At 36.5% G+C, this 25,967-nt stretch overlaps 1 protein-coding gene across 1 annotated transcript in view; it reads right to left on the bottom strand.

The window, feature by feature from the left end:
• Positions 1-25,967, bottom strand: part of THSD7A (thrombospondin type 1 domain containing 7A) — a 286,529-nt gene that overhangs the window by 198,991 nt on the left and 61,571 nt on the right. The gene's annotated exons all lie outside the window — the stretch shown is intronic.

Below are 25,967 nucleotides of genomic sequence, written 5' to 3'. Positions count from 1 at the left end.
AAAAATACACAGTAAGAACACAGGACCCAGAGTTCGAAAATGACGGAGCTATTGTTGTTTAAAGAGGAAACCTTCAGTCAACCTCTCCTGGGACGCCTGTCATTTTGCACAACCTTCCCAGACTCAGCCTTTTCACATACATTAGATTAAAATCAGCCGTGATCAAATAATTCTCAAATCCTTGCCTGTTTAAATATTCTGACATCAGAGCAAATTAGCAATGTTGAAGGTTGCAAATTCGTCTTTGTTTACTTTCCACTCTGTTAGGCCTCTAAGAGGGAATTAAAAGCTCAGGGAGCTCTAGCACCATGAGGCTGTGATTAAGAGAGATAAGCAAGTGTGGATTACTGTTCCTCAGCTGTTGAAAAACAGGCAACAATCAAGAGATTATAGGTTGATAAGGGATACATAGAAAGCCATGATCTTAACGAATTTATAGCATCCTGATGCAGAAGTTATACCCTCAGCTAAAGCACTTCTGGAAATACATTTTATTCACATCTGCTACATCATGCTGTATTCTCGTTAGGAAGCATAAAAACCCCTTTCAGCCTTTGCTTCGTTGGACAGGACAGAATACTGCTCTAAATCCAAATGCCCTCTGAGTTCATAGAATTATAGCAATTTCACTGATTAATTCAGGGTTAAGTTAGTCATATGCAAATTATTTTTTTCATGCTACATACAGGGACTTGAGAATATTTACCTACTAAAAATAACAGCAGCTTTATGAAAATAAGACTAAGAATTTAAAGGCTTAAAAAAAAGTTTTCAGTTCATCAGGAAATCTGTGGCAACAGCTTTATTGACTTGCAGAAATAAAATAAAACATATATAATTTACACATTCCTTTGAAAAATTAAGAGCAAAAATGCTGGCTTTCTAGCTGGAGCTATATACCAGGGGAAAAATCAAGTTTACAGAGTGACTGGGGAAAAGGCACCCTTTTCAGGGTTACTAAATAGGATGGATTCTACCTAGAACTTTTATGAATGTACAAAGAAAGCCTCTGAAAATATTTTGTACGTGACTCAGATCATCCGGAAACATCATCAGGGAACAGATCACCCATGTAGTTGGCTCAATGAATCAAAGTGGGTTTTGACAGCAGAACAAAGCAGTAACACAAGAGAGGGTGAGCACACATACACAAACGCTCAAATATTTTCTTATATTTATGCAACCATAGTACCACATACTTTTAAAACTTCACTAAAATAGATGTTATAGAAATAAAATTTTCACACTACTTTTTACGATTATAACATTTTTCTGTTAAAAATTAATAATTTAACTTTTTTTTTTTTTTTAAAAAAAAGCTATGGTATGTTTGAAACTACTCAGAAATGTATCACAGAGACAGAATGAAGGGAGTATTTATTGTGCAAATATATTTGTGTGTCTGGGAAAGAAATAAGGACTCCTGAAGAGCTGGTTTTGACAAACACTAGATCACTCCTACACTAGATACACTCATCTTCTATTAATCAGGGAAGTGAAAAGCAAGGGAAAACACAGGCCAAAGAGCATGCTAATGCCTGCAGAAACATCCACAATAGGAAATAGACTTTGGACACAAGAGGCAACTTATCTTGATTGCAAGCTTCAGCTGCCATCAGCATGCCTTACCCAGAGAGCTGTTGTTAGCCTTTACCACCCCAGTACATCTAATACAAGCTTACCCTCTTCTTGTTTGCTACAGTGAATGCAGGACCTCCCTCCCAATTACCAACTGCAACCACTAATTCCAGCCCATGATGGCAACCCACCTTCTAATACATACTTAATGATCATAATTTATCAGTTGTTTACAGCTTAGGCATTCCAAAGAAATGGTTAAGTACTTCAGAGAAGAAACCTCTAGACAAAGCCTAGAAATAAATTGCAATCAATATTAGTATCCGTATCACTAACATTGTCAGCATTGTACCTTAAAGCATCAACATATGTGTCTAGTAGAACCTTTACTCGGATGCAATTATTTATCTGAGGCACAACAGCTTTCTGAGTCTGTAAATTCCTCACACACATGACTGACAAGTTAGCACCTTTTCTAGGAAAAAAAATCTCAAAGACCTTTATGAAAATGAGGTAGAACTAGCCATGAAATATTGGAATTACTCTGTTCATGTTTCCCAGCATTAAAGAATTAGAGGATAACAAACAAAACCCCTGTAATACTTTTTATTTAGTAGAAAGAGAAATTAGAACAAGATATAAACCTTTTAGCCACTGCTGCCTGCCAAACGGACTCATTCAGCTGGTATTCATTTGCTAACAGGCTGTCCCATGCTAGCACCCTTCTCTTTTTATGAAATTACATAAATAAAAGCTTCATGATGAAATTATTTTCTATCTTGAATATGTTGTATTTCTATGTATAGTAAAGTCAGAGAGTGTGCAGGAAGTACAACATATACATGGCACATTTGTTTCTCGAGTCAACAACAGTCAACTACGAAGTGGGTCTAACATCATTTTCATCCACCTTCAATTTCACAGACTCTGGTTAAGCCAAAAATCTTCAGAGAAGTTTTAGTCCACTCTTCTATATCCATAGATGTTTTACAAACCCTACATCTCTACCCTACTAAACCGTTTGTACAAGAATACCACAAAAATCACCCAAATTCTAAAGAATGAAAAATGTTTTCTTTCTTGTGTAGAAAAGTCAAAATCCTCATCATCTGAACTCTGCTCATTTTATCTTCAAGACTTCTTCCCTTCACTTACGTATGAAAAAACAAGTGTTGCCAAAGTTGAGTAAGTCAACTATTTCCCTGAAAAGAGGTCTAGTTACAATGAGTTTATTATAGCCAATATCCAATAACATATTGATCTCTTTCATCACCACTTTACGATGCCCTTGGCTATATCCTCTGTATGGGATGTAGTGATATGACTGCAACCCTAACTTTTAGAGAAGATAGGAAAGTGTGGTATGCTCATTAAATGTATGTTTGTTGTGCAAGATCCATAATCTAAAAATAATCCACATAACACCTCAAAAAAAAAAATATATTTTGTTCTCTTTATTCCCAGACATTAACTCATGGGCCAAAACTTCTAGCTCTGCATTTTATAAGCACCTGACTTTCCTGCAGATATTTTAAAAGACATATAGGTATATTGTAAGGAATCTCTTGAGATGGGACTTGCAAGAATTTTATTTGATTTTGAGAACTTCAGGCTCAACTAAGCTGTCCAGGGCTCTTTTAGGCTTTGCTCTTCACTCTTCACCACACTCAGTAATGGTCTACTATTTTCCTTCCCAATCAGTGCTAAGGAGACTAGTCAGGGAAGCCACAAAAAAATAATTAAACATGAAAGCACAAAAAAATAAAAAAATAGTATGTTGCAGTATACTTCATCTCTCAAAATCTGGCAGCTCCATTCCTTAAATCAAAAATTAAATCTGCTGTGCAAAACTTGCAGATGAAGTTATTCTTTAGGGATCCTAAACATACGGCCTCTAGGTGTCACACTCGACCATGGCATAATTCCTCTATAGCAGGTAAGAAACCTTGATTTGCTCCTTTCAAGGAGTGATACTACGTCCTTTTTTCAAACTTGTAAGTAAAAAATAAATAAACAGCAAAACCCCAGCAAATTTCTGCCTCTTTCATACAAATAGCACAAGTATTTTTGGGTTTGCCAGAGTAACTGTTTTTGCAAACATTAGAAGTACCATGAGGGCTGTTTGTTAAATCTATGTCATTCTTTTAGATCACAGATTTGGAAGACAAATCAGGAACTTTAAGACTTACGTGTGTGAGCTGTGCAGAAGTAAGAAAGCATTACATGTGTAAAATGACTAGAATATGTTAATAATGTATACTTAAACTCTTCACTGTTTCTCGATTACTTCAAAAACCTTTGCAACAAGAAAAAGTTATTTTTGGAAAATTAATAAACATTCTGCTTGTATGAATGCATAAGAAGCAAACATCTAGCTAGCCATCTAGTTCTGACTTTATAAATGTTTTGTTTTTATTAAGTTAGTAATTCTTGGACAGATTTCTTTTTTGAGTTTTGTTGTTATTGTTTGATTGTATTAGATGTGTGGCTTTTAATCTAGTTTAATATATAAGTTTTCCTAGCCATTCTTTCATTGGTAAGGGGTGGAGTTTTTCTCAGTTTCTCAGTTTGTTTTAACACCTGGCTGTTGAATCTTTGTAGATCCTTTCGGTTGGTAACAATCAACATCCCTGACATGGAACATCCACAGTAAAAAAAGCATCCTTTGGGAGAAAGGCACATTAAGATATGATCAGGATGTAAATCATGAACTGCTTGCTGGCAGATAAGGCTAGAGGAATTCAAGTAAGAAATCAACAAATTTATCAAGGAGGCCACCTAGTTTTGGATCAAGCTACCTGATAAAAGAGTGTACTTACCATCTCTGTCTTCAAAAAAAAATATTAGTTTTGATTTGATGATATATTTTAACCAAGAAAAGGCTACTTGACTAAGAAGATCGATAGCTTTGTGAAATGTAGTGACCCAAGAACTGCAGAAGGTCAGATTAAATGAGCTTTAAGCTCTGTGAATGAACATTGTCCTCTACACTGGCTTCAAAGCTGACTGCATGAAGCAGAACCTTTCCAAAGATCAGAATTGGCTACAAAGGTGTCCGTGATAGTTCCCTGTTAGTGTCACCTCTATTGAGAATTCCAGCTTTCAATCTTTACTCAGAATTCAGAGATCTGGTTAGTAGCCTCTGGTGGAACTTGCTGTATAGCAGGAAAATATAGTATGCTATTTACTTTATATTCTTTCAACCCATCTGAAATGGATCTACAACTTGTATACCTGTGTGATTAAGACTGCACAAAGAACAGAGCTTTTTTAATCCAACTTTTGTTACCTCATTTTCAGAAAGTCCAATGCAGATTTCACTAATGGAGAAACCAACCCAGGTGACCATAATTGCCAGAACCAATTTTCTATCCCCAAGCCCATTATACTAGATTTTCCAACAGAAAACCAAAAGGTAAAATTTCAATGGGCTTTCCAAGTCAGCTCTGTTCCTCCAATGTGTGCATATACTTCTGAAATTTGTGTTTCTAAAATGAATGGGAACATCTATCCCCTATGCCTAACATGAACTTATATAACATGAAATAAATAAGTTTACGTGCTTACTGGAGAAAAACAAGTTAAAAAGGATAGCTGTAAATGCAAATAAGTAGAATAATTCACAGGACCTATGAAGCAGGCAGGGAGATTCCAAAGACACACTGAAGAGGTAAGTACTGTAATTCTTGGCAAGGGGAACAGAAAGTGAAAGGAATAAACAAAGAAAATCAGTGCCCATTATTGCCTTTGAAAATCCTCTCCAGGGAGAGTTTAGTAATCTGCACATACCAAGTCACCTTAAACAACAGGCACCTTCAGTCAATTGTAAACCTTCTCCTTATTAAAACCTTATTGATTGATCATTCTTCATCTAAATGTCTGACAAGCCAATTTCCATTTTCAAGGAGGGAAATGTTGGTCTTCTTTTTCAAGTCATAAATCACTCAAACATTCTGCTACCAATTCTCAAATTAGTTAAGTAATACAAATTAATAAGAAAATTAAATAAGGCTGCTGTCTTTAGTAAGTTGTTCCATTAGGGTTTATTAACTTAGTCAATACATTTAATGGATTCCAGAAATGGATAGACTCAGTAGTGGTGACAAACACAATATAGTTGGAAATAGCTTTTAATGATTTGTTAATTTCTTAAGAGTCCTACTTTAGCGAGCCAAAGTACAACTGTGTGTTTTGCGCTGATTTCAACGGAACAGTAAACTAGAATTAAACCTGGCGAGAAGGGTCAAGGACAGCAAAAAGAGCTTTTTCAAATACATGGCAGACAAAACTAACACCAGAGGCAATGTAGGCCCACTGATGAACGGGATGGGTGACCTGGTGACAGAAGATACAGAGATGGCAGAGTTACTGAATGCCTTCTTTGTCTCTGTCTACTCTGCTGCAGGCAGTCCTGAAGAGCCCTGTACCCCTGAGACCTTAGATGAAGTCAGGTCAACGGAGCGGTTTGCCTTAGTCGATGAGGAATGGGTTAGAGACCAGTTGAGCAATCTGGACATCCATAAATCCATGGGTCCAGATGGGATGCACCCACGGGTGCTGAGGGAACTGGCGGAAGTCATTGCTAGACCACTCTCCATCATCTTTACCAAGTCTTGGGAAACGGGAGAGGTGCCTGAGGACTGGAGGAAAGCAAATGTCACTCCAGTCTTCAAAAAGGGCAAGAAGGAGGACCTGGGTAACTATAGACCGGTCAGCCTCACCTCCATCCCTGGGAAAGTGATGGAACACCTTATCCTTGGTGCCATCTTAAGGCATATCAAGGATAAGAGGGTTATGAGGGCAGTCAGCATCGCTTCACCAGGGGGAAATCATGTTTGACCAATCTCTTAGCCTTTTATGAGGAATAACACGGTGGATGGATGATGGCAGAGCGGTGGATGTGGTCTACCTTGACTTCAGCAAAGCATTTGACACAGTCTCCCACAGCACCCTCACAGCTAAATTGAGGAATTGGACTAGGTGATCTTTCGAGGTCCCTTCCAATCTCTAGCATACTGTGATACTGTGATAACTTCAGGGAATTGATTAATGGATCTGGCACCATTCTGACATGGGGTAAGAGGAAGTGAGATGCAAACCCTATTAAACAAATGATCAAGGTTCAACTGTTATTTGCCAACTAACCAAACCCTAAGATACATACGTTAGATTATTAATAATAATATTTTGTAGAATCCTAGGTTATAATTAAAGTTACAGCACACAATACCTGAAAATAAATCCTTCACCCTCTCATTTTATATGAAAGATTCACAAATGTGTTCCAGGTGTCATATTTTCATTATATATCAGATGTTTTAACTGGGGGGTAGAAAGGAAACATGTTCCTACTGATCAATCTTCCTATTGAAAATGATAGGTCACTCTTATTGAAGTCAACTCTGTAGCAAACTACAATGTAAAAACTAAATCTAAATAATGATGGCAATAAAATTAATGGATTCTAAGCCTATGTTAATGAAAGCATAACGCATTTCAAACCACATGGACAACTAGTTCCACAAAACTGAGTTGTGTTAACAAGACCTCTCCTTCTCCTAAGTGCTGACTTTTCTTCCCACTCTGCTGTGGCAGCACCATCCTCTTCTATACTCTATTAAACCAATATTTCTGTGGCAAGAAGAAAGCAAGTAGCCAAATCTCTGCACTGAGATAGATGACATCACTACCATATATAATTGGATTTTCTGCATACCTACCACAACGTACTTAACACATTCTGAGAGCTGCTGAAAAATCTTTTAAATTATCAACATTAGCATTAAAATTAGAGCTTCACTAGGGGGATCAAACCAAGCTTAATGTGGTGTGACACTTTCAGGACAGGAAAAAAATTCATTAAATTGACACCATTGTTGTTCCCTATGGTGACAAAAGACATTATTGCCAGTTTTCTCCAGTTAAGTATTATACTTGAGTATCTGAAAATGAGATAAAAAGCTTTTCAATTAACTATTAGTGGCAGCTCTGGTACTTCCACAAGTTTTTCCCTTGAGTCTCAAAATTAACCTTGGTCTAAATAACTGACAGTTGAATCTATATACTTTCCTCAGAATATGTAACAACTTTTGATATACTGATCACTGAAGGAAGAAATGGTACAGAGGAGATTAAGTTTTTTCAGCAGTTGCACTATTACTGAAATAGTACAGAAACTTGCAGAAAAGCAGTTGTCTCTAGATCAGCACTGAGTTCCATTATTACCATCCACCTGGATGAGTGGAGCATGATTTCTCTGGGACAAGGAAATTAAATCTGTACACATGAAGTGGAGTAGGGAGCACTATAAAAATGAAGCATGACTTTAAAACCACAGCAGCAATGCTTGAATGACACTGACAAAACAACAACCTGAGTTCAGGTAATGAGATGAATGCGTTGCAGCAATGCAAAATAAGGCACGTTAAGCATAAAGCAGAGGTCAAACTTTACATAAGAAGCTGTTTCCTAGATGTATCAATAGGATAAAATAAAATAAAAAATAATTTATGAGTCTTTCATTTCAATGCTTTTTCATGTACATATTGAATCTATCACTTTTACAAACAAAATATCAACATAATTTATGTCAGCCTAAATGCTCTTAGCACCCACATGTAAACACAGATACAGCACACCTCACTTTAGCTGCCTGGCTGAAGTATCACTACCTAAGTAGAAGCTTATCCTTCTGAGATATCCCACACAGTGGAAGGAAAATGGAAATTATTGTAATATGTGGCTGAAATAATCTCACCAGTAGGCCAACCTCCACCACAGTGTCTGCAAACACTTCTACATACACTCCAACATTAATGTCTCCATCACACATACTGACACTAGGAGGTATTTCCAGTGTTCACAAAAGCTATTTTTAATAATTTTTACATGAATTACAAAACCAAGTATTTTACCTGAAGATGAAGAAAAAAAAAAATATATATATATTCTGTTTCCTCCCAAAACTACTAGAAAACCATTATAAGCAACTTGCTTTGGACACCTTGGAGGATAATTGCATATTAAATCCCCAGATCATTTCAGTTCTTCCTTCTTCTTACAGATACACAGTCATAACCACAACATACATAGAAGTTTGCCCATATCTTATTGTAGCACATGCACTTATCTAAAGGAGGAGTTTAAATATTATATGGTCTTTGAATACATCCTAAATACTGAAAGTTGCTGAATAGCAGGGTACATTGTACCTCACTTAGGCTCAAATAGGGTACAATTCAATAAAATTACCTCCTGTAAAGTTACAGGGCTGCCATAGCAAAGTATTACACTGATATGATTCATTATGTCAAACACTTTAAACAAGCATATGCCTACACCAATTCCCCCCTCACTGTCAGTAACTGGTTGACTCACACCCAACAAATACTTTCTTGATTGCTGACTTTGTGAATCAGTTTTGTGTTTTAATGTAAAACTCAACTATACTGAGTTGACTACAATGATCTCTAATACAAATCTTTCTTGATGTGGGCATATGCAGTTTTACAGGGCTTCTTCTAAGCTCCCAAGATTTAACTTTTTATTTCTAAAGGGACCAGTGAAGTGCATTGAGGGTTCCCAGCCTCTGTTAGGGTCAAAACTTCTGACTTCGTGTCCTGAATTTTCTAGCTGCATACATAGTTTAGACAAAGGGAAGAACTACATATCTTCGATCTTTGGAAGAAAGGAGGAAAATTAATCTTCCTATCACTTTTACATGTATGCAAAAAGAAAATAGGTATAGTCTTTGGCCAGGACAGAACTTATTTTCACGAAGCATCAAGAAAGTTTAAAGGAAATCATCTGTTACAGAAAATATTTTTTGTAGTGTTCTCTTTGTAAGCAATTGTACAGAAGAAAAATAATTAAAATAGGAATAGGGAAAGGCACTTTCATTGCCATTTTATCTTCAGAACGTAATTCCAAAACCCAGTCTCATTTTTTTCTCCGTATGAAAAAAAAAAAAAAAAAAAGTGCAAGGATTCTCTTTCTCTTCTGTGTTTCATCTTCTCTTTCACACTCCCATTCTTATGTTAACCTACAATTTCAAATAGCGATCCTCAAATGATATAATGAAACAACCCCAAGTGAGTTTCTTTGGCTTTATATAATGGAATACAGACGACTGTATTCCTGCGATTTCAGAATGGACCATTAGCCACTGTATTCTTAAACCATTAAAATGAAGAACTTGAATTCAAACAATAAATAAACCTAATGCATACCTTTAAGCAGAAAGTAATTAAAAAAGATAGTAAACATTTGCTTTATTGTTTTCCTCCTAAATTACGATTTTTGCAACAGCTCTTCAAATGACTTTCATTTTAACTGCATTGCAAAAATGAGATCATATTCATTGTATGCTCTTCATTAACTCAACTGATGGTGTTTTAATTCCTACAACATACGAAGTCTGATGTTTGTTTCGCAATTTGGCATAGCTAGTGTGTGTTGAGAATAATTAGCTTCACTATGGCAGAACAAATGATTTCTTTGCCAAGCACACACAATGCATTTTAACAAAGATTACTGGTAAACTTTCAAGGTATTTCTTGTCTTACAGAAAAGCAACTATTTCATTTTTAATTGACTTTTCTGTACCCTGATTTCTCTAATGAATGCACAACCCATGGTCTATCTGATGGCAAATACTTTCAACAGATCTAAAACGAGAAAGGACACTCAGCACAAATATTATGTCTGCTACACTGAAACACTTTGGTGTTATTATAAACAGTAAACACAATTTAAAAGAGTAAGGATTAACCAGAAAGGCATTAGCATGGAATTTCATTAAAAATTATTAAATTATGATGATATTTTCCCTGAGACTTTCTATAAAAAGCCAAATACCACACCTACAGTTTGGCAAATAACATACATAGGTATCATAGAAACAAAGCCAAAATAATTCTACTCATCTATTTTCAGAACTACAACATAGTATCCAAGATGTGACCTATGGAAATGTGCACTTATGTTAAAATGTTATGAACATTGGTACAGGCCATGGATCAACAAGTGACAGGAGAAGAACACCTGAATCGTCTATAAAGGTGCACCCTAATACTACTGTAGGCTGATTTGATCTGCAGTCTGTGGCTGTTTGGCTAACCCATACACACAAGCTCATAGAGATAAGGAGAACATTGGTTACACAGGGGCCAGTCAATGTAAGTGTTGCATTCTTCCCCCACCCCAGCTCAGATGTGCCAAAGCACTGCAGTCCTAATTAGGGCACATGTTGGTTAACTTCCAAGATGTGTATGTGCACATTTGCATGTGTGAGAAGCTTTCCCTCACACACCCCATCCTCCCTTGCTTGGTCCACTAATAATTGAGCACAACCTCACCACATTGCCTAGCTTCCCCCTCTCCCCATCACAACATAGCATCTTCTCCCAAATGCTGGCATTTTATGTTCTCCATAAAAGAAGTAACATTTAGAACTTACTGTATTCCCTAAAAGCATAAAGCAAGAGAATTAATCCTACAGTCAAAGAACAACCACTGGATTATATCTCAAATTCCTTACCCTTCAATGATATCCAAGATGTTTTTACAGAAGTACTATTATTAATATCTTGTTGAGGCAACAGAAAGAGTAGGCTCCATGAGTTAGACATGGTCATTGAACTGTAGGTAAACCATACCTCCTTGAATATTACTGAGATGAAAGAAGAGAGTTATTGGAAATTCAAAAAAACATGCTGCTATTACCTGCAGAAATGCTAATTAGAATTTTGGTTTATGACTGATATATGAGTATCATCATCATGGGATAAAGCCATAATCCTAACTTACTCTCATAAAATTCCAGATTATTTTGAACAAGAGAAGCAAACTTCATCAATACATAAATCAGAACTATATATAGAGCTTAACAGAGCCTTCAGTTCTTCCAGATAAAGGAACAGAAGCACCAGCCAGAGTTAAGGTCAATACTGATAGCTACTAACGTTGAGTTTTAACCATCCCTGCATAAAACTACCAAACCAAATTTCACTTTTCTATCACACTCTAACATTCTACAGATACCAGATGGGAAGTTAAACACACACACACACACACACACACACACACACACAAAATCCCTACAGAAAACCACAACAGCCACACACACATGTAAAAAAAAAAAAAATACCAATAGCAAAAAAATCAAACCCAACCCAAAACAAACCAAAAAGCACGAAACCCCAAACCCACCCAGAATACAGCCTTGCAACAATAGCAATGATTTACAGAAGACCACCTCAAATACGCTGAGCAGGCCTGCTGCAGCAGGTGCGGTACCATCTCAAAACCTTGAGACGAATTCTAACACTCAGCACCTTGGACAAGGACTCGCGAAGCTCCGTTGATGTCATACGCTTTCCTGCTTCTATTTGTTCATGAAACAGAACACAGAGACTTCTTTACAGTATGCTCTTTATCTTTACATGAAAATTTCGCACTGATAAAATACATGCATAGCTAGTAAAACATAGATGAACTGGCATAAGCTTGAGGTCATCCAAACTTTGGGATTTTTTTTAGAGTCATATACAGAGACCACTGCAGCCTAAAACCGTGTTAAACTCCTTTTTTTTCTACATAATTGAAATTGTAATTATGGACAGACACTATAAAAATACTCCCCTTAGAACTTTTTAACTCTATTTTACAAGAGTTAAAACACTATGTTTGGACTGTAGCTCTGTTGTCCCCAGAAGTATTCCTTTTGCTGTTCCTCCTTCTTAAAAGTACTTATTCTACCAAATGAACAAAAGATAAATTGAGCAGATGGATGGAATGAACTAAAATCATACTTGAGAAATACCTATTAAGAATATAATGGTTGTAAGGGAGGAATAATCTATACACCTCCACCTAGATGAATGTAATAAAATATTTTCATTTGTAAGAAAGAAGCTTATGGAAAGTGATAAGAGAAATCTGAATCAATACAGTATCAGTGAGAATAAGTTTGTTTGCTGGGTCTTCTCCATTCGGATGGCAAAATTTTTCACATTTCTCGTGAAGAAATTACACATTTCTAAGACAAGGCCAGGTTGGACACTCTCGGGCAGCACATTCTAGTCTGAGGTGTCTCTGGAATTAGATGATCTTAAGGTCCTTTCCAACCCTAACTATTCTGAGATTCTATGTTTCATTTTAAAAAATAAAATAAAAAATAAAAAAAGCTAGTGCTATTTTAGCACTACAAGACAATTGGGATTTTATTGAGTCAGTTGAAATTGTTATTCTACAAGTCAGTGTAAACAGAATTAAATTTAAACCTCCAATTACCATGTAGATTATACTCAGATGAGGCATAGGAGAATTTTTGCTGATGTTCACTGCAAGAAATCAATATAAAACTGAAAGAAAAAATATTTATTTTAGAGATGCTCTTAAAAATAGGCTTAAAAATTATTATTTGTATCTACCTGCAGGCCATTTCAGAGAGATTGCAGCTGAGGGGATGAGACAGCAGGGAAATCCATTCAAGCTGATCCAATTTAGATATGCAAATTTTATCTTGGGTGTTTGAAAGGACATTATGGCACAGCATAATTTGCACCTTGAGTTCCAAAGAATAATATTTCTAATCTAATGAAAACATGCCTCCATTGTTTACTTTCCCACTCTCCAGGTTTGGTCCAATCCACTGCTCTCCTACCCATTTAAAACTGTGTTGTTTCCATATTGGAAACAACTAACTAAAAAAAAGAAAAAAAAATAATCCAACCCCCCCCCCCAAAAAAAAACAAGAAAAATAATAGAAATGTATTTATTTTTTCAGTTACCTAAAAAAGGCAACGTTACAAGTAGCTGACTTTATACAATACAATGAAGCCTGTAACAGCAATGGGGCTAGTATAATCCCCACTCTAGGGATTAAATGCTGTCTGAAACAATTTAAGATCAAGATCACGTGTTTGACACAGTGCACTGTTAGCTTATTTTTATCTGCCTTCATTATTTCAAACAGTGATATTTGCTCAATGATAAACTTTTGTAAAAGTATACTTTTTCTTATTTTTCACCCAAGTGAAGGTAAAAATACTGAGATTTCTTTAGCCCACATAACTTCTACTTGCAACTATGATCTATTATTATTTCTTGATTCAGTAATACTAATGATGGAGATCAGGACAACATGTCTTAAAATTCATAAACATATGTTGCTTGAAAAGAACAAGTGTAACAGAACTAGCATTGGTGGCGATTACTGTCTAGCTCAGTAGACAGTAACAATATGAGGCTCAACACTTCAGAGCAAATTTTCTTCTAAAAGATGCAGAAGAGACACTTTTTGTCTTGCTTCTAAACTTGCATAAAACTTATGTTACTAAAACAATAAGCAACAACAGGTTTGATCAAATATGGCTCAGAGTTGGAGACCAATCATTGCATTGCTGCTCTTGTTAAAAAAGCTGAGCATTACATTAAAATTCCTTAACATGTAGAATATGATCAGATGTTGAATGAGAAATTACATATTTGATATTGTAAGGGCAGTTACAGTCAGAAAACCTATTTTTGAAGAAATATCTCAAAGATTAATATACACATAAACTTATAGTACAGCAAACTAAAATATGTTAAGTATCAGAATTATAACTTTTACCTAAGACACACTTATCAATACTTTCATAATTACACAATTTAATAATTAATAATTATTTTACTATATTAATTTTAATTTTAAAACCATAAACTTATCTTAATCACTCAATTTATAAAAATTAAAGTGTAAAATAAAATTTTGAAGGCATTGAAAAAAACATTTAGCTTCATAACATTCACATTCCAGACATGCCTTTAATTTAAAAGAAGCAGTACCCAGTTTCATTTTGAGCTAAATTAAGCACATTTTGAGGTAAATGCCACCTCTTTGTTGAACTCCTCTCACTTCAAACAGTCTCTTCTAGGGTTAGTTGTAATATTCAGCTCAGCCTCTGAATCTTCACTCATGAAGATAACCAAATAATGAGGTCTATTCTGATAAATCCTCAGGATCTCACTCGTTCCACAGTCACAAGACTTAGCTGTTTATTGTTTTCATCCACCCTGGCCATAGTACTGATAAAATAAGCAACACTAGATATTTACGGAAGATTACATTTACAAGTCCTTTAACTATTAACCCAATTATACCCATCACACATTTAAAAAAGGTTAAACAAAGAAAAAGGCTTCAAAATGAAATTTTTTCCAGACCTTCAATACAAGTAGTTGGTCAGACTGACAGCTCTTTAAAAACATAACTCTCGGAGTACAAGTACAAAATAGGAGATACGGTTAGCCACAGAAAACTGGAAGCTCAAATTTCCTTAAGTATGTCTGCCACCTTTACACTGCCTTTTATTTAACTTGCAATTTGTAATGCCTAAATGTCATATCTTTATTGTAATGACACCATAACTACAGGTCACGTAAACAAAATGTGATTAGTAGAGGGACCAGCAAATAAATGGTTAACATGCTGAAAATGAGTCTAATTGAGGCCTCCTCCTAAGCTCTCCATCCAAAACAATTACTGGAATAGCCCCAGTGCTGATGTCAGTGGGAACTGGCACAGACTGTGAATCAGGAAATCGGCACAGGAAAAGTACAAGGCCTACGCTTGTGCTATCCAAAATAGATGAGCAAAAAAGTAAGTCTGCAACTGTAAGTATTAACTAGTCCATTAAACAGTGCAAAAGAATGACACCCAGCCCTGTTCTGAGGGTTCTGGGCTATCTTGTAGTATGATGAATGAGCTGAAGGGGCTCAGCACCCGGCACAACAGAAGGGTGTTGCACAGGATCCCCATCTAGGGGCAGTGGGAGGATGCTGGAAATAGGATTGTGCATCCACAATCCTGCAACTCTCTTTCAGATAACAACTGAATGTGCAGTTCTGAAGAGGCTGGACCTTATCTTTATCTCTAGAGGAGATACTGCTTTACCACAATGTTTTATATTAATGATAGCTTCCTAAAATATGCTGTTGTTTGTGCTCGATTCCGAATTGCTTCCCAAGCCGTAGTGAAAGTCTAATTAACGTGAATAAAACTGAGGAAATTAAAATATTTCAAAATTCATAAAATCAGACAGAAGGCGGAGAAGAGTCAGAGCACTGCATTCATGCAGGATTAAAGAATACACTTGACATCCCTTTGAGTCAAGAGCACTTAGCCACATTGCTGAAATGAGAACAACCCTAATCTTCCTAGCATTCCTCAACTGCTGTCTTGCTCATCTCTGCCCATTAGATTACCATCCACTGGGACTTCTATGGCTGTGCTACAAGCTTGTGAACATAGAAAATCCTTTAGCTAAATTAAATAATTTCAAAAATAAAAGCAGAGGTGGTGGTTTGGTTTGGGGTTTTTTGTGCATTTTAAACTTTATAAAAGAAGGGAAAAGTTTCAAGACACTGCAGTCAACATTAGGGTTCAGAGACTATCAAAATAGCACAATACCTTCATGCAACCAATGAGTTATATTAGCAAACCACATTTCTTACCGTATGTCACAATTTGCATTTCTTCTATTTAGATACCTTCTTGATATAATTTATACAGTAAGTTACTTCTGTATGGCAATTATGTTCATCAACATCCTGTTATAATTAACACTTTCCTTTTCTGCTTTAAATATAACCCCCATTTCCTGTTAAATATGCTTTCCAAGAAGATTAACTTCCTCTATGTGTTTGTCATTGGGTGAGGAGAGAGTAAGACCTGAGTCTTCAAAACAAAATCCTTGGCACGAAACAAATTCCTAACTGAATTAATAGAGAGGTTAGTTAAATTTTATTACATCAACTTACATAAATTACAAAATACGAGACCACAATTAATATTTGTTGGAAAAAAATAACGAAGGGAAGTGAGTGTATGAGCAGACAGATTTTCACTGATTTCAACTATATTCTATGTTCCAACATGCTCCATACATAAAAAGGAAATTCAACACAAAGTACTTCGATCATCCTTCTTGTCATTTAAATATGATCATTTTAAGAGTAAATCCTGAAATCTTTCCTTGAACTCCAGAGAGAGAGAGACTTCTGCCAGGTTAAAAGACAAGCATTTCAATTAGATAAGTCAAAACTCTTGTTACAGTTACTACTACATTTTCCTGGTTCCTAATTCAGAATAGCTGCTCACCAATTCAGAACATCTTATCACCATTGCCTTACAAATCTACCAGATTATCCAGGCATGGTAGCACTTGCAGTCCAGTAAATATTTGCAACACATTATAGCCTCTGTTTTGGTGATTAACAATCCATAAAGAGATTTTAAGCAAAGCCGTCAGTTTAGTCTAGCAGGGATTTGCATTCAGTATGCCACACTGAGTCAGACAATTCTAGTAGAGAGGCAGTGATGCAGCCACAGCAGCTGAACTGAGGCAGTGCATTTTAAAAAACCCGGGGGAGTTACAGCCCCATTTACTCCATCTGTGATACATGATGGGGGAGAGAGAAGCAAGGTTTACTATGTATTTATCTACAAAACATGTTGTCAAACAGCTATTTGCGGTACGCAAACGTAAGTATAATGTTCAGAATGTACATAAAACATCAGGAATATAATTACTTTCAGCACAAATAAACAATATTTTTGTTTTCTGACATGAAATGGTTTTACAAGTAGCATTCAGTCATTCCACGTAACTTCCGAGACCAGTAGTCTTCATTAGAGATGACTACTTTTCAACAATAGAGTCACAAAGGTATGCCCCTTTATAAATAAGCAGAGCAGTTCTGGCCACACTGAGATAAGGCCTCTGAGATCATTCAGAACAATATGCAGGCTGGGTTACTCTAGGACTGCTCCAGCTTCTACCTTCTGCTTCGTGTTTGCCTATTACACTAACACAGGGTTGCATATGTAGAGTAGTTGCACCTGGCTTTATAAAGCAGGACTTCACAACATTTACATGTATAGCTTTACAGTACTCTCCAGCTACGGACAAAATTTTATCTTACCTATGCCACTGGGCACCAATCTGACCCATATGAACCTGATTTTCAAAACCCTAGAAAAACAGGATAGTGCACGAAAAATTGCATATAATTAAGTTGATAGGTATTCACATATCACACCCAAGTATGCATGGTCATTTCTGCATGTAATGGGCAAACCTGAAGTCCTAGAGTAATAAACAACAGAACTTAATATGCACATTACTTATTCTAACATAAAGCACAGCAAAACACTTCTTTAATTTAATGTAACATTACTAGAGAAATGCACAAAACATTCTTCACTTTTTACAATCAGCTTGAACATGAAGCTGTTCGCCCAACATTACCAAAGATTATGAACTTGAAACATTTTCAAGCCAAATTCGGCTGATGCATCAGTTTGTCTGCAGCAGAAAGACAAAACACATATTTAAAAGTCATGGTAAACATCAGAATTTGACCTATTTGCTCCAAATTGATGTGACATAGTGTGTTGAAGTAGATTGCTTAGATATTGGCTCTGGTACCCAGCAAGCTCAACTAACTATGAATACATGCAATCCTCAACAGCAAAGCTGTGTTGTACTAAACTGAACTTACCTACCATCATATCTCAATGTCTGACAGGGCTCTAGAACTGAGTTTTACAAAGAATTAGATCTTCTAGAAATAAAAAGGCAATAAGGAAAAACTGACCAAAGCAATGGTTGAAACAACCTTATTTTTGTGGAATACCTCGTAAGTACCTCACAGTACTCGTCATTTTTAGTTATTTTGACTAAAGATGTTGATATTTTTAGTTGACTACTTCATACATGTGATCACAATTTTAAAATTTATTGAGTTATTACAACGTACTTTGAGGATCAAAAGAATGTTCAGTTTAGTAGCAATATTAGTCTAAATACACAACAGATATTTTCTTTCTGAAATCCGACTCTTGGAAGATTTACTTTTGGACCAACTTTTAAACCTGTAGTTCATTGATGATCAGCAGCTATAAGTTATAGCTGATATATATAATTTATAAAGCAGTTGTTTGCAAAATCAACTTCTAGCTTGCCCAAACTGTTGTGGAAGTTCAGGTTTTAAATATTTTTTTGAGGCAGAAAAAATATAAGTTGCCCAAAGCTTCATTTTTTATGCTTATTGTATTTCATTTTAGAACAAAGCACTGACCTGCTTGTTGTTCAAATGCTCTGCATTTCAGTCTGCAAAGATGATTCTTCTTCCCTATCATTTAGTTCACATTCTCCTTCAGTGACCTCTCACAGGTATTTCCAACAACAGAAACTTTCCTTTAAGATCTCTTTCACAAGGCTTCATTCACTAGCTGGTCTCTCAGTACACAGTAAATGACAACTCTAAGCTTGAAAAGTACTTCCATATATTTTCAGTGAATATTTTGAAGACTGGAAAGCCTCCAATTGCTGCATTGTGCAGACTATTAGCGTTTATAGTTGTGGGACAAGCTTTCACAGACTAGTGCACCAACAGTAAACTTAGCTTTAAGGTTGTATAGGAATAAATCAATTCTCAAAATAAGACCTAAGCTTTTATTTCTCATTATTATTATTCTACATCTTTCTATAGTACCTAAGTGGTTGTTAAAAGATGGGACTTCAGAGAAAAGACGAATACTGAAGAACAGTCAGTGTTGCTCTTCAATATCCAAGATTTTGCACTACATTAAAGTTCAGGTTCACTGAGGATCACCATGTAATTTCCAGACACCTTGTTTGTAAACCCAAGATTATTTATTATTCTAGCAGAACATCTCAAGAATGCTGATAACACAAAGAGAAATAATATTAGTAATCTTTCAGTAATTTGAAACTAAAGGTAACAGTTAAAGAAATGCATATGCAAGTAGCATCTGCTCTTTTCAGAGAAATAATAAAGAGCTGGGAATAAATCCAGATTCACTGTTGTGAAATCTCCCGGTCAAGGTTGCTAGAGGTATTTTAGGAAACTGTTTGTTATACAAAATGTGAGCATTCTAAGCTACAAGTGACTGCAAAAGCGTGGTTCTATTGCCTGCTTACAACTCTTACTAACTCCTTAAAATTAGATGTAGTAATATTGTAGCATTATGACTTACCTCTATAAACAGTTCTATTAATACATGAGAGCACATGTAAATTAGAATGGAATCATATAAATCCATCATTCTACCAAGGCTATTTTTTATTTTTTTTTTAATTTACAGTGTCAGAAAAATATAAGACTGTTCAAGTGTGGCATTACGTTAGTACAAGATATTCTTGGAGACTTCTCACACTTATCTGTTGTTGTTATTTCAATATCTGTAATTCCATTATCAAGACTGCTAGGGAGGCATGAAAGTTAATGGAACATGTGTCCTACTCCTGAAGGACAGACTGATACTTCAAACTACTGATAAAAACTGAAAAAGAACATGTTATCAAAAAAATTACAAGCTACTGTGAGGAAAAAAAAATAAATAAAAAGAAATCTAACTCTATAAAGTTATTTCCTGCTAGTGATGGAACAAGTATCTGTAGCTCTGGCTTCTATCAATCAGTCACAGAAAAAATAGAGATGAGCACCAAGCTGTGCAGTAACTGTACACACTACAACTAAAAAAAGACACTGAGATGGATTTGTCATCCAAAAACCCAAAATCCTACACAACTACACAGTGCTTTAATTATTTATAGTCTAAGTAAACTATATATTGAAAATGATAGACAATTCATTTCATTATTAGCACACATGGACATGCTTCTCATCAAGATTCAGTTAATATATTGTGCACATGATCTTGTTTCGTGCATGAAAATAAAAAAGGATAAAGCTAAGATGTGGACTATTATAAGAGGAAGCCACTAGGTATTATCAAAGGAAGCAAAAATAAGATAACTTAAGGTTAAAATTGAAAAACAGTTTATACGCATATAGTAGACTTCAAGACAAAAAAACAATATTGAGACATCCTATGCTTCTATTTTTTCCCAGTTACTGCTTTGAATACAGACATAAGCTGATCCAGTAGCTCTATAGTTTGGTATAGTTCTATATAGTAGTTCTACAAATGATAATTACCAAAACAGAATTTCCATGGACTTTCCAAGGAGCAAGAGGCACACTTATCATGACACAGCACTGAATTAGTTTCCTTTACTCTCTGACATAACACTAAAAACGTATCAAAAATGTTAAATCAATTATTATGTCTCACACAACAGCAAAGTAGTTCAGGGTATTAAAATGAGACACAGAGACAATCCAAATGATTCAACTAGTGCCTGATTACTTGGGGCTTACATTATTTTATTCAGCAAAAGTGTAGAAAATAACAGAAATTGCTACCCATGAATTTTAAAGTTCTCTGTTTCACTGCCTAGCATAGACATTTTAAAGTTACCAGTGCTGATAAGATACTAAAAAGGGCTCACCATGGATGGAATCATCTTAGAATCATAGAATAGTTAGGGTTGGAAAGGACCTTAAGATCATCTAGTTCCAACCCCCCTGCCATGGGCAGGGACACCTCACACTACACCATGTCACCCAAGGCTCTGTACAACCTGGCCTTGAACACCACCAGGGATGGAGCATTCACAACCTCCCTGGGCATCCCATTCCAGTGACTCACCACCCTCACAGGAAAGAACTTCTTCCCTGTATCCAATCCAAACTTCCCCTGTTTAAGTTTTAACCTGTTACCCTTTGTCCTATCACTACAGTCCCAAATGAAGAGTCCATCCCCAGCATCCCTACAGGCCCCCTTCAGATACTGGAAGGCTGCTATAAGGTCTCCACACAGCCTTCTTTACTCCAGACTGAACAGCCCCAACTTTCTCAGCCTGTATTTATACGGGAGCTGCTCCAGCCCCCTGATCATCCCCGTGGCCCTCCTCTGGACTTGTTCCAACAGTTCCATGTCCTTTTTATGTTGAGGACACCAGAACTCCACACAATACTCCAGGGAAGGTCTCACAAGAGCAGAGTAGAGGGGCAGGATCACCTCCTTCACCCTGCTGGTCACGCTCCTTTTGATGCAACCCAGGATACCGTTGGCTTTCTGGGCTGTGAGCGCACACTGAAGCCTGCTCATGTTCATTTGCTCATCAACCAACACCCCCAAGTCCTTCTCCGCAGGGCTGCTTTGAATCTCTTCTCTGCCCAACCTGTAGCTGTGCCTGGGATTGCTCCGACCCAGGTGTAGGACCTTGCACTTGGCTTGGTTGAACTTCATAAGGTTGGTGTCGTCCCACCTCATAAGTATGTCAAGGTCCCTCTGGATGGCATTCCTTCCCTCCAGGCTATCAACCAAACCACACAGCTTGGCGTCATCGGCAAACCTGCTGAAGGTGCACTCAATCCCACTGTCCATGTCAGCGACAAAGATGTTGAACAAGACTGGTCCCAACACCGATCCCCGAGGGACACCACTCGTTGCTGGTCTCCAGCCGGACATTGAGCCATTGACCACAACTCTTTGTGTGTGGCCATGATTTTTCAAATATGATGGACAGTGGCTTAGCAACTTCATTCAGGACCCGCAGATGGATTTCATCAGGTTTCATCTTGCATTTAGACAAACATTTGCATCCCGGAGCAGTCCATCAATGTTATGTCTTGCACTTTTAATTAATAAATATTTTATCAACTTCTTCTGTCCTACATTTTGAACTTTATCAGTAATTACTTACACCACAAAATTACTAAGGATGCAGAGTCTTCAATACTCCAATATGACTATAAAGAAGAAAAGAAATCCTTTTCTTGCTCCAAAACTAAGGAGAGCATTGTAAGAAATTCCTCCATTCATTTTTACAATTTCTCTTAAACTTAGTTTGTTGGCTACAAGTTTTAAAAGGTACAGTCTACTTCCCAGTTAATATAAAAACACAATGCTTCTGGCAGTTACCAGCATCCTATTGCTTATTTTCACTAAGAAGTCACCAAAACTCTGTTGGTTTAGTATATTACATGTACATGGCATTAACACTTCAAGTCATACAAAAGATCTCAGTATTTTCATTTAAAAAATATGAATCCACCAAATGTTAGTACCCAATTTATGTTCAAAGCAAAGAAGGAAACTAGAACGCATTCAGAAGTTAACTAGCTTATCAGGCAACTTTAACAACAAAAGTGAAAAGAACAATGTCTCGTTTACTCTGGGTATGTTGTCAATCACTTAAAATTATTCATACTTCCTGTAAAATTCCTTCTCTGAAGTACATAAATAAAGCCTCAACATCTGTGTGGAAAGGTATATGAACAAACACGAAAAGTAAATTAATTAAATAAAGTAGTTAGAATCCTTAAGGGAAGAAAGTTGAGGAAAATGGGACAGAACTACTCATCAGAACTTTCCTCCCCTTGCTCTGTAATAACAGTTAAAAGCTTAGTGCAATTTATTACAGTTAAGGTCACTTCCCAAGCCTGCAGTCATTGTATCCAGGATAGGCAGCAGCTGGAGGAGTCTGCTCAGCTTTTGTCTGACAGAAATCTTTCATGCACGTATTTGTTCAATCACATCTGCACAGAATGTTCTGAAACAAAGGAAAAGTTACACAACCCGTCTGACCTGCAGTCTGAGAGTTCAAAGATAAACAGCACTTTTCAGCATAAATCAGTCAACCATACAATGCATTTGATTATTTTTCTCCATTAATCAAGTACTTGAACTTTCATATTGCTATGCTGGGAAGAAGGGATATAATTTGCTCACTATTTCAGAAAGTACATTCATTTTGATGGAAATGTGCAATATTGCACTGCCTGTGGGAGTACTCCAATACATATCTTGAATAGCATTCATCAGTGTCCATTGTTGTTATCTACATTTCAGCTATACTTCATTATAGTCAATGAAAATCTAGTCAATAAGATAAAATTTATCTTGCCTGAAAGTAGGTATCTAAAATCGGTCAGATGAATCCTCTCCCAAAATACTAAAAATGCTCCTTTTAATATAGAGGACATGCCATGTTACCTACACAAATTAGATTAAGCCCATGTTCTAGTTCTTTAACACTTCCATTCATAAGCCAATCTACTCCCTGTGCTTATGCTTTTTGCATGTTTCCTTTCAGCCAACTATTTTTTTTTTCAACTGGGAAATATTTATAAAACTTGGACCGTAAACACAGGTCATCCTGAACATTTTCTCTGCTTCCAGCATGACACACAGATGTAGAGATCTAGGTAGGCAAAGAAAAGAATATCCTCTACAACCTGCTAAAACTTTTCATTAGCTAAATGCTAATAAAAAAGCTTGTTTTCTTTCTAGCCCTCTGCAGTGGCAGTGAAGCTATCTTCAGCTATGGGCTGAAACAAATAAAATAGGGCAGATTCCTCTATTCCCAGCTCCAGAATGCAGTGCTGCAGCAATCCTGAAGCCTGAAGAAGAGGCTGCCACAACCAAGCAAACAGTATGAAGCCAGACTGGAATGCAGATTTGAGAGCTGAGGGCTGGACTACATACATCTCTATCAGCGTCCAGCAAGGCACCAAAAACTAGTCTACAACTTCCACAGAACACCACGCCCCCAGTAAAAACCAAACCCCAACAACTATTTCAAAAGGCAATAATAATATGGACATGATCATTAGGGTTAATAACCGGAAAAAAAATAAAAAAAAAAAAAAATCAAACACCCCAAAGTGAAGAGATGTTAGCATTATGGAATCTCAACCTTGCTTATCTGTGTCTACCACAATGCAGGCAGAATATAATGGGATACTTGTATTCCTCACACAGCGCCTACGACTATACACAAAATATGTTTCCCTAGAGTTTCACAAGTTCCTAGGGTTTTCTGGGCCAGAAGATGTTGCTGGGTTATTACAGAACCTTAAACTCCGCAGATATTTCCAAATCACTAAGTGCAACCCATTCTCCAATGTGTATTTTTCAAAAACACATCTACTTTAACAGAATATTTTTAGGACCCTGCATTTTTTCCCACTCTGAAGGTATTTATGCATCTTACACCTAGTAATACTTAAGATTGTTGTTGCTGAAATAAATAGGGGGGTTTGCAGCTTCCTCATGCAATATTTACATGACATTTTTCTACACCTTCTCCTGCTCTTCTGCAACCTTTTAAACTATCAACATCCATCACTAAGAACTCTTCCAGTATTTCAATTTCACAGACTAAAAAACAAGTCTTTTAGCCTTTCTGCTAAAATGCTGACTTTTAGTCTTTCCTGCATTACTTCACAGCCAGAGACTGAACTAATCTCTGCCAAACCAGGAGCTCAGGAGGAGTTACTTTTTCTGCTCTGACTCCTTCAGCCCTCTCTAGTCAGTGCTTTCCCCAGTCAAGGATCCAGGAGCTTTCATGGTTTGCATTTCTTGTTCTAGATGTATGATTTTGACTTTGGTTAGACAAAATCATACTTTGCCTACATAAATCCATATTACAAATCAGTCCAGATTATTCCCAGGACTATTCTGTTCCACTGCTCTAAAAACCAAGTTATCAACTGCAAGTTTCATGTGCAATGATTTTGAAATAGGCTACTATGTAAAATATAAAGCATCAGTGTTTCCTAAAGCAGAAATGTTTCAACACAAACAAGTCAGTAATGATTCTAGTTATCTCTTTTTGCAGTGTGACCACTCACAGTTCTTTAATCAAGTTGATGCGTTTTTCTTAATATTTTTATTGCTAAAATGGGATGCTAAACTTCGATTTAGAATTTCACCACAGACTTTTATGTGTCTTATCAAAGCCTGGCTGTTTCCTACCCTCATCTTTATCAGAAAACTTTAAAATACTTTAGAGAGTACACAAAACACAGATAAATTAAAGATGAGGTACACAGGAAGTGCCATTCAATATACTTCAATGGAAAAATATATCCTATCAAGCAAATCTTACTACTTTTTTAATTATTACTATAAGCACTAAACTGATACCCTGTACAACTCTACTTATGTGTTCAGCTGTGATGGTGAAGGGACACATGAAAAACACTGTTCAGCTGTGACAGTAAAGGGACACATGAAAAACACTGAGGATGCTTTGCCTTTGTGGGGGTAAAAAAAAAAAAAAAAAGAAAAAAGAAAATAAAGGCATCATATTGTGAGTCAATTTGAAGGCTGACTGATAGAGTTGAAATCGTGCTGTGTTTTTGAGTGTTAGCAGTCAATCCAGCGGAGAAGGCAGAAACACTGAAAGAATTAAAAAACTCAAAGCTTTAAGTCCTCAACATGTTACAGTCAAACTAACACTGTTTTCATGTAATCGTTTTTACAGCAGGATTCAAAAAGACCAAAGAACAAGCCAGTGTAGAGGCAGGTGTTGCTAGGACCCACCAGTGCTCAATACATGTTGATGGCATAAGCAGCACCCACCATACCACAGGGGAACCACGTGCCTTGCTGTAGGCCAGGACTAGCACTAGCTCCAGGCGCACAATAACCCCTGCCTCCACATCGTCAAACAGCAACT

Source organism: Pezoporus occidentalis, unplaced genomic scaffold (assembly GCF_034315485.1).
Source record: "Pezoporus occidentalis ecotype Australia unplaced genomic scaffold, CSIRO_AGI_Poc_V1 ctg9, whole genome shotgun sequence".
Classification (NCBI taxonomy): Eukaryota; Metazoa; Chordata; class Aves; order Psittaciformes; family Psittacidae; genus Pezoporus; species Pezoporus occidentalis.
Note: the sequence above shows the minus strand (reverse complement) of the source record. Positions and strands in the feature narration are given on the sequence as shown.